At 34.3% G+C, this 13,101-nt stretch overlaps 1 protein-coding gene across 17 annotated transcripts in view; it reads left to right on the top strand.

Moving 5' to 3' along the window:
* The window catches only part of BAZ2B (bromodomain adjacent to zinc finger domain 2B), a 293,190-nt gene that overhangs the window by 90,290 nt on the left and 189,799 nt on the right, over positions 1-13,101 (top strand). Inside the window, exon 1 of one of the 17 annotated variants that reach the window (XM_038584602.1) lies at positions 6,756-6,774. The exons of the other annotated variants lie outside the window; for them this stretch is intronic. The gene's annotated coding sequence lies outside the window, so the exon portion shown is untranslated. Of the gene's footprint in view, positions 1-6,755; positions 6,775-13,101 lie in introns of those variants that run through there. 17 annotated transcript variants of the gene reach the window in all.

Below are 13,101 nucleotides of genomic sequence, written 5' to 3'. Positions count from 1 at the left end.
GGATATGAAGAGGAATGAAACCAGCACAATGTAATTTAGAACATTAGTATGCTGAGAGAACTAAAGGAACTGAAGGAGGAGGGGGTGTTATTTCCTCCTTAGCAGTTAAGTATTCAGTCAAAAAAGAGTGTAGTGTTGGGATGCCTGGGTGTCTTAGCGGTGGGTGTCTGCCTTCACCCAGGGCGTAATCCTGGAGACCCAGGATCGAGTCCCACATCGGACTCCCTGAATGGAGCCTGCCTCTCCCTCTGCCTGTGTCTCTGCCTCTCTCTCTCTCTCTCTCTCTCTCTCTCTGTGTGTCTCTCATGAATTAATAAAATCTTAAAAAAATTAAAAAAGAGTATGGTGTTGTACAGAGTGAATATAAAAAGGTAGAAGAAAAATACAGCAGAATTTCAAGAAAGGGTAGCCAGCCTTTATATAATAAAAAATGACCTTTAAAGTTAACTGCACTGGGGAACCTGGGTGGCTCAGTGGCTGAGCTTTTGCCTTTGGCTCAAGTCATGATTCCAGGGTCCTGGGATTGAGTCCCATGTCGGGCTCCCTGCATGAAGCCTGCTTCTCCCTCTGCCTGTGTCTCTGCCTCTCTCTCTCTGTGTCTCTTCTGAATAAATAAGTGAAATCTGTTTTAAAAAATGAAAAATAGGGATCCCTGGGTGGCGCAGCAGTTTGGCGCCTGCCTTTGGCCCAGGGCGCGATCCTGGAGACCCGGGATCGAATCCCACGTCGGGCTCCTGGTGCATGGAGCCTGCTTCTCCCTCTGCCTGTGTCTCTGCCTCTCTCTCTCTCTCTGTGTGACTATCATAAATAAATAAAAATTAAAAAAATAAAAATAAAAATAAAAAATAAAAAATGAAAAATAAAAATAAAATCATAAGGTTAATTGCACCAGAGTAACTACCCCTGAAATCAGCATCTTCCAATAGAAGATGATTTTTAATGTAGAAAATACTTCATGAGACTAAGAGAAGAGGGTAGCTTGAACATATATATTTAGTTTGGCTAATTGCGGAAGGCCCACTAATTTGATAGAAAAATGCATTTTAAGAAAACATAAGCAAAGAAATAGAAGAGGGATGAGTAGCAACAAAATTCTGGAAGCTGGAGAGTGGACAGATGAGTAGTAACCAATTTAGAAGGGTTAGAGAACTGAATAATTAGCTGACAATGAGGTGAGCTACAAAGAAATGCAGTTTATACATTTGAAACCCTTGAGTACTCAGGAATGATGAATTCCTGGTATCTCCGGAAGGGAGGCAACAGTGGTGGGGGACATTTTTAGAAGTACAGGTCAATCTTTAGAGACAAAGACTGTATGAAAACGTAAAATGTTTATTAAACATTCATTAAACATAGAAAGTCCATTTAACCAGTTATAGTCCTCAGATCTCCTGTACTTAACACAGTTGGATGCCTCCTTCACTCAATAGAAGCCTGGAGGCTTATCTTCTGGAGTGGATCTAACTGAGGTCTTTGGACTTTAGGTAAATGAAACACCTTTGTGGGCAAGGGCATTAAAGGAAGAGGGGGTTTGAGTGAATGCTTATCATATACTGAATATTGTGATCTCCCAGTCACATTTGCTAAGTTGGCTCTAAAAGAAAAACTTAAGGATAAAAACATCAAAGGAATTCCCAAGTGAAATGACTTAGCCAAGTGAAATCCACAGTTGATAAGCCTCATAAAGTTGACAAAATTTCCAATTAAGTTTTTAATGTTCCTTCTAGAATATGAGTGGATACACAAGTGTCATCAGATATTTGAGGAAAGCCTGTATTAGAAATAACAAAGACCTAAACAGATAAATAGGAAAAAAAAAAAAAAAAAGTAGAGGAAACAAAGACTCTTAAACTTTAAGTTTAAGAAAACTTAAATAATAATAATTATTAATAATATTTTTAGAGAAATAAGAGAAAACGATATGTCCATGTCACAAGAGTTTGCTATAAGAAAATGAGTGGGCAAAAACCAGAAAGCACTTAGAAATTAAAATATGAATGATGAAAATGAAAAACTTACTTAGAAGGATTAGAAGATAACATTGAGGCCACCTCATAAAAAATAGATAAGAGGAAGCAGAAAAAGGGAGAGAAATCATTATAGGACCAAGAAAGAAGGTATAATCTAAATTATAGGAGAGGAATATATATTTCTCTAGTGTTTATACATAATATATATTATTTATATTTGGGGGAAGGAGGAAGAGATGCGGGAAGGGAGTAAGAGAAGAAAAAAGTTGCAGAAGGATATCTGTAATAAGTAATTACAATTTTTTTCCTCATACAAAAGATGTTTTGCATATTTTAAATGTTGTTAACCCTGGTGAACTTCTCTCTTTTCTCATTGGAAAAGAAGTTGATCAAGTCCTATTTGCTGCCTTTTCTCTAAGCTTTCTTTTTATTGAGGTGAAATGCATATGACATAAAATTTACCATTTAAAAGTGAACAGTTTAGTTCTTTCATAATGTTGTATACCATCTCTATGAATTTACCTATTTTGAAGATTTAATATTGATGGAATAGTACATATATGAAGCTTTTTGTTTCTGGCTTTATTCACTTGTTTTGGAAGTCCATCTACCTTGCAGCAGGTATCACTTTTTTCATTCTTATTTATATCTGAATAATATCTCACTGTATGTGTATACTACAATTTGTTTATCTGTTCAACCACTGATGGACATTTGAGTTGTCCCACATTTTGATTACTGTGAGTCGTGCTTCTATGAACATGTGTGTACTTGTACTTGTTTGAGTATCTGTTTATTTTTTATTTTTTTTTAAAGATTTTATTTATTTATTTATTTATTTGAGAAGAGAGAACACAGGCAGAGAGCAGGGGAGGGGCAGAGGGAGAAGGAGAAGCAGGCTCAACATGGGGCATGATCTCAGCAGAAAGAAGGCAGATGCTTAACCAGCTGAGCAACCCAGGTGCCCCTGAGTACCTGTTTTTAGTTCTTTCGAGTATCTAGGAATGGAATCGCTGGGTTAGATGTCAATTTTATGTTTAACTGTTAAAGAAACCACCAAACTGTTTTTCCTAGCAACTGAACCATTTCCCTGACCACAGCAATGTATGAGACTTCCAATTTCTTCATTTCCTTGTCAAGATTTGTTATTTGTATTCGTTTGGTTTTTAGTATTAATAGCTATACTAGTGGGTGTGAAGTGGTTACCTCATTGTGGTTTTGATTTGCATTTCACATATTGCTAATGACTTTGAGTGCCTTTTCAAGTGGTTATTGGCCATTTATATATCTCCTTTGGATATATATTCAAATCATTTGCCCTTTTTAAAATTGGATTGTTGTCTTTGTGTTGTTGAATTGTAAGACTTCTTTATATATTTTGGATATTAGACCTTTACCAGGTATATGATTTACAAATATTTTCTCCTATTCTGTAGGTTGTCTTTTTACATTCTTTTTTTTTTTTTTTTTTTTTTTTTTAATTTTTATTTATTTATGATAGTCACACAGAGAGAGAGAGAGAGAGGCAGAGACATAGGCAGAGGGAGAAGCAGGCTCCATGCACCGGGAGCCCGACGTGGGATTCGATCCCGGGTCTCCAGGATCGCGCCCTGGGCCAAAGGCAGGCGCTAAACCACTGCGCCACCCAGGGATCCCGTCTTTTTACATTCTTAATAATACTTTTGATTCTCCCAAATTTTAATCCTTTGAAATCCAGTTGATCTATTTTTTTCTTTGTTGCTTGTGCTTTTGGTATCATATTTAAGAATCCATTGCCAAATCCAAGGTCATGAAGATTTAGCACTATATTTCTTCTAAGAGTTCTATTAATTCATTTATGTTTAGATTTTGATACATTTTTTCAAGATTTTATTTTTGAGGAATCTCTACACCCAGCATGGGGCTCAAACTCACAACTCTGAGATCAAGAGTCTCATGCTCTATCGACTGAGCCGGCCAGGTGCCCCAATGAATTTTTTTTTTTAAAGATTTTGTTTATTTATTCATAGAGACACACACAGAGAGAGAGAGAGAGGCAGAGACACAGGCAGAGACACAGGCAGAGGGAGAAGCAGGCCCCCTACAGGAAGCCCGCCGTGGGACTCGAACCCGGGTCTCCAGGATCACACCCCAGGCTGCAGTCAGTGCTAAATCGCTGCGACACCGGGGCTGCCTACCCCAATGCATTTTGAATTAATTTTCAGATACATTACAAGGTAGGGGTCCAACTTAATTCTTTTGCATATAGATATCCAATTTCCCCAGAACCATTTGTTGAAGAAACTCTTCTTTCTCCCACTGAATGAATGGTGTTGGTGTTCTTGTCAAAACTCAGTTGGCCATGGATGTGTATGTTTAATTTCTGTGCTATTAATTCTGGGCCAGTGGGTCTGTATGTTTGCTCTCACACCAGTGCCACACAGTCTTGATTGCTGTAGCTTTGTAGTAAGTTTTGAAATTGGGAAGCCTGAGTCCTCTAACTGTGTTCTTCTTTTTAAATATTATTTTGTTTATTCGGGGCCACTGGTAATTCCACATAAATTTGAGGATTTTCTATTTCTGTAAAAAAAAAGCTGTTGGAATTTTTTTTTAAGATTTTATTTATATATTCATGAGAGACACAGAGAGAGAGAGAAAGAGAGAGAGAAGCAGAGACATAGGCAGAGGGAGAAGAACGTTGCATGCAGGAAGCCTGATGTGGGACTCGATCCTGGGACTCCGGGATCACACTCTGAGCCAAAAGATGCTCAACCGCTGAGGCACCTAGGCGTCCCAAGGTGTTGGAATTTTGAGTGAATCTGTACACCACTTTGGGTAGTGTTACCATCTTAAAACTACTAAGTCTTAAAATTCAAGAGCGTTGGATGTTGTAACATTTATTGAGGTCATATTTAATGTTTTTTAGCAGTGCTTTGTAGTTTTCAGTGTATAGGTCTTTCACCTCCTTGGTTTAGTTTATTCATTGGTATTTTGTTCTCTTAGATGCTATTGTAAGTGAAATTGTTTTCTTAATTTCCTTTTTTTGGATTGTTCATTGTTGGTGTATAGAACACAGCTGATTTTGTGTGTGTGTGTGTGCATGTATGTTCATCTTGTACTCTGCAGCTTTGCTGAATTTGTTTATTAGTGCTAGTCAGGGCTTTTTTTTTTTTTCCTTTCTTTTTTTTCTTTTTGATCTTTGGAATTTTCTATCTTTTGGATCATGTCATCTGCAAATGGAGATAGTTTTACTTTCCAATTTGGATGTCCCTTCCTTCCTTTCTTCGTCTTTCCCTCCTCCTCCCTCACTCTCCCTCCCTCCCTGTGTCCCTCTCTTTTTCTTTCTCTTTCATTTTCTTTTTTCTCTCTCTCTCTCCACCTCTTTTTCTCCTTTTCTTTTCTTTTTTTTCCTTTCCTTACCTAATTTCTCTGGCTAGAACTACCAGTGGTGAAAGCAGTTCTTCTTGTCTTCTTCCTGCACTTAGGAGGAAAGTTTTTAGTCTTTCACCATTTAGTTTGATGTTGGCTGTGGGTTTTTCAGAATTCCACTTTCATGTTGAGGAAGTTCCCCTATATTTTTAGTTTTCTGAATTTTTTTTATTATGAAAGAGTGGTGGATTTGGTCAAATATTACTTCTGTGTCAGTTGAGATACTAATGTGATTCCCCCCCTTCATTCTACTAATGTAATATATCAGTTGACTTTCTTATGTTAAACTATCTATTTATTCTTAAAATTTAATTGCCTTCTCCAGTAAGCTTTTTCTTACATTCCCAAATTGAGTAAAACATCAGTTCTTTCACTGTGCTAACTTTAAAATGTTACATTTCTTTTTTTTTTTTTTTAAGATTTTATTTATTTATTCATGAGAGACATTGAGAGAGAGAGAGAGAGGCAGAGACACAGGCAGAGGGAGAAGCAGGCTCCATGCAGGGAGCCCGACGTGGGACTCGATCCTGGGTCTCCAGGATCACGCCCTAGGCTGAAGGCGGCGCTAAACCCCTGAGCCACCTGGGCTGCCCTTATTACACTTTATATTGTTGCATCTAGTTGTTGTTTGTAATTTGTTTGCTTATATATTTTTTTAAATCCTAAACCTTTTTTCTAGTAATGTATAATCTTTTTTCTAGTAATGTATAATCATATGGAGTTCTTTAGGAAATATAATCTCTAACCAATTTTTGTATAACATTTAGTAAGTTAATTTTCAGTAAAAATTTTATATATTTGATTGGTACGTTAAAAAATATAATATCCTCCTTTAAATAATCTTTGATAATTTTTTAATATATAAAGAGATGCTTTTTTTCTATTTTGCAAGGGACACAATTTTATTATAGTTTTAATTACATAAAACATACTTTTTTAAAAAAGATTTTATTTATTTATTTGAGAGAGTGCACATACAAGAGAGCACAAACTGGCAGAGGGGCAGAGGGAGAGGGAAAACAGATTCCCTGCTGAGCAGGGAGCTTAATCCCAGGACCCTGGGATCCCAATATAAGCCTAAGGCAGCCACTTAACCAAATGAACCACCCAGTCACCCAAGACATAGTTTATCAACTTCCAAGGCCAGGCATCTCTGCATAAGCACCTAAAGGCATTTTTTTAAACGTGGAATTTGCCATGCTAACATTTCTAATTGTACAGTTCAGTAATGTTAAATATATTCACATTGTGCAACCAGTTTCCAGAACTTTTTCATTTTGCAGAACTGAAACTCTATACCCATTAAACAAGTTTCCATTTCCCTTCTTCCTCCATTCCTTGGCTACCACCATTCTGCTTGCTGTTTTTGTGAATTTGACTACTCCAAATACCTAATGTAAGTGGGGTTATATGATATATTTTTTTGCTAAATTATCACTTTATGTCCTCATTGGCTCATTTCCCTACTAATACACATCATGCTTCTGTTCTTTAACAAAAGAAGGTTAAAAAAAAAAAAAAAGCATCAGAACCGTCATAGCAACTATATCAGTGTTCAGCTGGGTAATATAGGGATTGCATATCATAAGCACTCATCTGATTGTCACTTACTACCACACATGATATACATATGAGTTTTTCAGCCTATTCGTTTTTGCTTACTACATTATGTTATTTTATTATTATTTTATGTTGTCATATTACTTATTGTATTTATTCTATTGTTAATTGATTTTTGTTATTTTATTTTTATTATAAAAAGATATTTAAACATGCTATCACCTCATTTAAAAATACAAACAATTTGAAACAATTTCTGAAACTCCTTGAGAGGTTTCAACTTATTGTATTCAGTTAAGTTGTAAGCTCTTTGTGGACAAAACTGCTTTATTCACATATGTCTGTTCACAGTGTTAGAACTTAAACCCTCAGACTCGTTTATAGTAAGTACTTGTTGGATCCAGTATATATTTTTTTGGATCCAGTATATTTTTAATGTGTATGTGTAGTTATTTGTTCATGTGGTCAACAAATCTATATATGATTTTGCCTACACTGTGAGCCAGTTACTTTATATTAGTTGTTCTTTTCTACAGTGCTATTTAATATATGAAGCTTGGGGCCAAAGCATTGTCAAATCACTATAGCAGCAGTAACTCATTTATACCTTTGCTACAAAGGTATGATCAGCCTTTACTAAAGAATCTATTGGACAATTGCAATAATTCTTGGCTGCTTCTTACTATGAGTTTTACTTGGAGAGGTGGAAAAAGAATTGATTTATTTTAGTTAAATGTTAATAATGAAAACAGTGTTCATATCTTTGAAGAGAACTAGGTTCATTATTATCTGAAGTTATACTTGCATTTTTATAGGAATCACTCTATTCTTAACCCAGTTTTCTTTGTCTTATTTTAAGCATTGTATGGTGGTCATTTTTGCATACCGAATATTGGACTTATTAGGTAAATTAAAAGAAAGTTTATTTTTAGTCTCCATACTCTTCAAGTAAAATAAAGGTGTATTTTTAGAGAAGTCATTTTGGAAATCAAAGTCTGTGAGAACAAGGAAGTATTTTCCCAAAGAATAAAAATTTATCATATTCTAATATGTGCAGTACCTGCCAATTATATCTTCAGTTGACTATAATGGTAAGTTTTGAGAATTAAGAGTAATAAGCTCTGGGGTGCCGTGTCCAGCTCAATTGGAGGAGCATGGGACTCTGGATCCTGAGGTTGTGATTTCGAGTCCTACGTTGGGTGTAGAGATTACTTGAATAAATGAAACTTTAAAAAAAAAAAAGGAATAATAAGCTTTAATAATGAGGTTTAGTTATTTACTTAATGGAAGAAATGAGTCAAGTTACTAAAAGTTAACTTCCCTCTTTTGTATATTTGTTAGATTTAACTGCTTTCCTGAAAAAATTAAAATTGTTAATTTTAAAATTAGTTTAGGCATTTTAGAATATGACTTAGATTGTAATTTAATGTTTAAAGAAAAACTTGTCTTCTTTTTTTTGTTTGACATGTCCTTTTAGGAACACACTTTGTAAATCCTCCATATATTTTGAATCATGACATCATAATAAATATAAAGTTTTTCTTAAAATTAAAAATAATCATTTGCAAAAATAACTATGAAATATGAATAAAATTTTTAATTGATTATGGCCTCTCTTGTTAAAGGAAACACTCTAAAAATATTTTCTCCTTTAACCAAATTTCAAATCCATTACATTTTCAGTTTATGCTTCAGTGTATTATCAAATATGAATTGATGTTAAGGAATGAATTTTTTGATATGTGGATTAGTCTACATCAAAAGGCAATTTTTTATTATTTCATGTATGTTCATTTTATCTCACTAATAAAGTTATTGTATGTTTAAACATGGAAACCGTATCTTCTTTTGCCTTTCCCTTAGTTCCTAATAATAGGTATTTAATGAATTAGCTAATGATTAATGCAGGATCAGAAATGGAGGGTTAATTCTGAAATTGCTTCTTCTGCCTTTAGTTTTGCAGCGGTTGTGTTTGAGATTGTACTTGTTAGGTAAAAATAACCATACGTATTATTTTTGGATGCAGTACTTTGTATTTCTTAACTTTCATATGTACAAAAATATTAAATCTTCTATCAGTCAGGATTAAGATTATTTCAAAAGATTGCTTGCCTCTACAAGTTCCAGTTCAGAAATTAAGATGCATGCTATGTATATAAAACTAAAAAGAATCTCAAAATCATGTTAAGTCTAGTACTTTCATTTTCCAAAACCAAACCTTAGAGCTACTGACTCTATGTTATACAGCCACTTCATGGCAGAGTCCAGCATTGGTGTTGAATTCCCAGTTCAGTGTTCTTTTTCTTTAAATTAGATGGCTTTATTTCTTTTTAATGTATTCTATTTTTTTCATGTTATTTTAGAAAGAGGATCACATTTCAAGCCTCTTTCTGTTAATAGTATCACCATTTCCCACATCAGTATATGAATCCTGGTATCATGTTGGGTCGCTCTCCTTCCTCTGGCTCTAGATCAAAACTTAAAAGTGTCTGTACTCTGGCTTCATTATCTTTTGCATCCTTTGCATCCTTTTGCCTTCTTTGTTTTCCTTTCATTCCCACCATCAACCTAGTAGATCACGTTTAGATGTTTCTCTAGTTTCTCGGTCTCTAGTATCATGTCTCCTCTTCTCACACATTGTGGACAACATTGCCACAGTAATTTATGAAGTCACGATTTCTTTTTCCACGCCTTTATTTATGCTATTCCTTTTGGGGGGAAGATTCTTTTTCTACCTCTGCGTATATATTCAAATGTTGAACTACCTTTAAGACCAAACCCAAAACTTGTTTCCTTTTTAATACAGGCCATATCTACCTGAATGAGGTGGCACTTAAAATCTAGGGTCAGTTAGTTTCTGTAATCATCAGACATCTAGACTCATGGTATCGTGTAATAAAGTGATACAGCAAGAAGAGACTTTAGATGTCACCTATTCTAGTCACCTCCCTTTATAGTTGAGTAAAAAATTTTCCTAGAGTTAAATTTAAATGGCTAACATAAGCATTTGGAGGGTTCAGAGTAGATATAATTAGACTTCAGTCTCCTAACCTGTAATCCAGAATTCCTTCCTGTGTAACAGTCTTCCTGCAACTATAAAGTGCCTTGTCTTTTTAGGTACTTTTTCATGAGTTCATGTGTAATTTTCTCTACTTGAGGCCAAGAATCTTGTTTTAAACCTTTTTGTAGTCCCCTTAATGTTTTGCATATAATAGGCCGTAACTGAATCTTTATTTTATGGAGAATTACTTTCAGATAAAATTAATATTTTAAATAAGGTTATTATTTCCATTTTTATGAATATTAATGACCAAGGATTATATTGCTTTTATTTAAAAATGGAAGTAGAGTTTTTCATAGTACTTGGAAGTTTGCATCTATTTCTGATATGTTTAACAAACAAAAAATTGTAGGAAAAAAACAAGATATAATTGAAAAATTCTCTGCCTCTCTTTTATTGCTAGGTAGATGGGTTTCACTTTTTATAATATTAAGAACATTGATTTAAGTACAAAACTAGAAATTTTATCAACATTTCTTCATTGCTTTAATGTTTCCAATTTCTAAGAAACTGTTTTATACGAAGTAATTTTCTAGCAAATTGTATTAAGGGTAATAAATATGTTGTTTTGTTGTCTTAGTTACTGAGCCATTACTGAACACTACGTAGTACAGTCTTTTCAGTTTTAAAGTTTTATGAATATATTTGATTTAATGCATGTAAGTAAAGCAACAAGAATTACAGCAGATATATATACTTTAAAATTCTTTTCAACTCAGCATAAATAAAATGGTACATTAGTGGGAAGCTTAAATACCTATCATGTGAATAAAGCATGGGCTTCATGCTTATAGTTGGGGATATATGTATCATTTGCTTTAGATGGCTTACAGAGGTGATATCAAGGTGAAAGCAGGCTTGCAGAATGGTTGGAAATCATTGATATTCTGACTTGGAGGCTGTAAATGGCTCAGTGGCAGATGGAGTCTTTGTCAAGGAAGAAAAATGGCAGCTTTGGAGCATCATAGATGTTTTGCTAGCAGCTCAGCACACAGGCTGTGACCTTCTAGTATTCGGGAGTCTTTCTTATGCTCTAATAAATTGTCCTCAGCTTTTATTCACCCAAAGTAGATAAACAGTACTTATCATATTTCAGTACAAATTGCGGTGTTTAATTATAGAGAGACATAAATATGTTTTATTATCTGGTTTTTAAAGAAGTAAGCTTTTAAGGAAACATGGATTTCTTGTATCAAAAATATTTCTCAGTTATTTTACAAGAGTGAAAACAATAGAGTTTAACTGGGAAAAATTAATTTTATAGAATCAGAGAATACTAAAGCTAGGAAGTATATTAGAAATCCTAGGCAAACTCTCATTTTACAGATTAAGCAACCGAGTCTCAGAGACTGTGATTTTAACCAAGGTAAACAAATTAGTTCCTGAAAAACACTAGGTAACTGTTAGATTATTTCTTGTTACACATATAAAATACATTTAGTTATAAAGGTAAAGGAAACTATTCTCTTTGAATAAAACTTAGAACACCACAACACATACCTACTTATAACAGCTGCATAAGGGTAGATAATTTTAGAGACTTTTATTTAATATTCAATTGCACATATTTTTATTGAAAAGAATTCAAGTTATTTTAGTCTGTTACCATTAGATTACAGTTTAGAAAAATTTTTGTTGAATGGAGAGTTTATGCCTGAGTTATAAAGTTATATATGCATGAACTTTCTTCTTAGTCCTTAATAAAAACATATTTAAATAATATTTTGTTTAAATCAGAACCAATTTAAGTATATATTTTGTGTTGACTTATTTGAGTATTTTTAAAAGTCTATTTATTTAGAAATGTTGCATTTCATATTAGAATATATTATATTAAATATTCAACTATTTGAAGGGTTTTATAGTGAGATATTTTGAAAAATTGTTGCATGTGTCTGTGAGAATTTCTTCTCGTTTTTAGTGGAATATGTCTCCATCATGAGAGTATATTTTCACATAGAGTATGTTCGGTTGACCAGCTGACTTCTGTTAAATAAGGTGTAACATGATTCAAATTGGAAGTGGAAGCATTACACACCTAAACCTACTAATGCATTTGACAATTGCTAAGGTTATAGGAAGGAATCCCTGTACATCACAGAAGAAAAGGATCCTTTGCTTTAGAGGGTCAAGGTTACTACATTCAGCGCTTCTAGTTGTAGTCTTTTTGTAAGCCAGTATCTAAAGAAACATAGTTCAAGAGAAATTTAACAGTAATTCCTGTGCATTTTCTAAAGATAAAATTATCCAGCAATTTTACAATTTTATCAATTTTATTGATTAGGAGAAAAATTTGAAAGGTTAGTGCTGAAACCTTCCAGAATCTTGGAGTAAGTTTTTGATTTTGTTTGTTTGTAAGTTTTATTTGGATAAAACTGGTCAGACCTTAATAGATAGAATATGGGCATGATAAATATTAATTGTTAACATCATAAAGGAGAATACTATTCCTTTAATGGTTATGTTGATATGTAGCTATTTCATCAATTACCTACTTTATTATTTTATTTATTACTATTTTTAAAATATTTTATTTATTCAAGAAAGAGAGCAAGCACGAGCAGTGGAGGGCGGCTGAGGGAGAAGGAGAAGCAGACTCCCCACTGAGTGCGAGGCCTGAGGTGGGGCTGGATCCCAGGAGCCTGAGATCATGACCAGAGCTGAAGGCAGACACTTAACCCACTGAGCCACCCAGGTGCCCCTACTATTACAATTTTTTAAAAATAACATGGGGCTTGAACTCACAACCTTGATATCGAGTCACATGCTCTACTGACTGAGCCAGGCAGGTGCCCCCCTTTATTTACCTGAATATGAAGTAAATAACATCAGATAGAAGTGATGGTTATTAAATTATTGAACAACTAATTGAGCTTAGTATATACAAGTTTTGTTCACTAACAAAACAGACTTTGCACTCATGGGGCTTACAGCCTGTGAGCAAAAGGGAGAATACTTAATAAATTGATATTTAATATGTTAGATGGCGGGACACCTGGATGGCTCAGTGTTTGCCTGCCTTTGGCTCAGGGCATGATCCTGGAATCCCAGAAGTCCCACATCAGGCTCCCTGCATGGAGCCTGCTTCTCCCTCTGCCTGTG

The sequence above is a fragment of the Canis lupus genome, chromosome 36 (assembly GCF_011100685.1).
Source record: "Canis lupus familiaris isolate Mischka breed German Shepherd chromosome 36, alternate assembly UU_Cfam_GSD_1.0, whole genome shotgun sequence".
Classification (NCBI taxonomy): Eukaryota; Metazoa; Chordata; class Mammalia; order Carnivora; family Canidae; genus Canis; species Canis lupus.
Note: the sequence above shows the minus strand (reverse complement) of the source record. Positions and strands in the feature narration are given on the sequence as shown.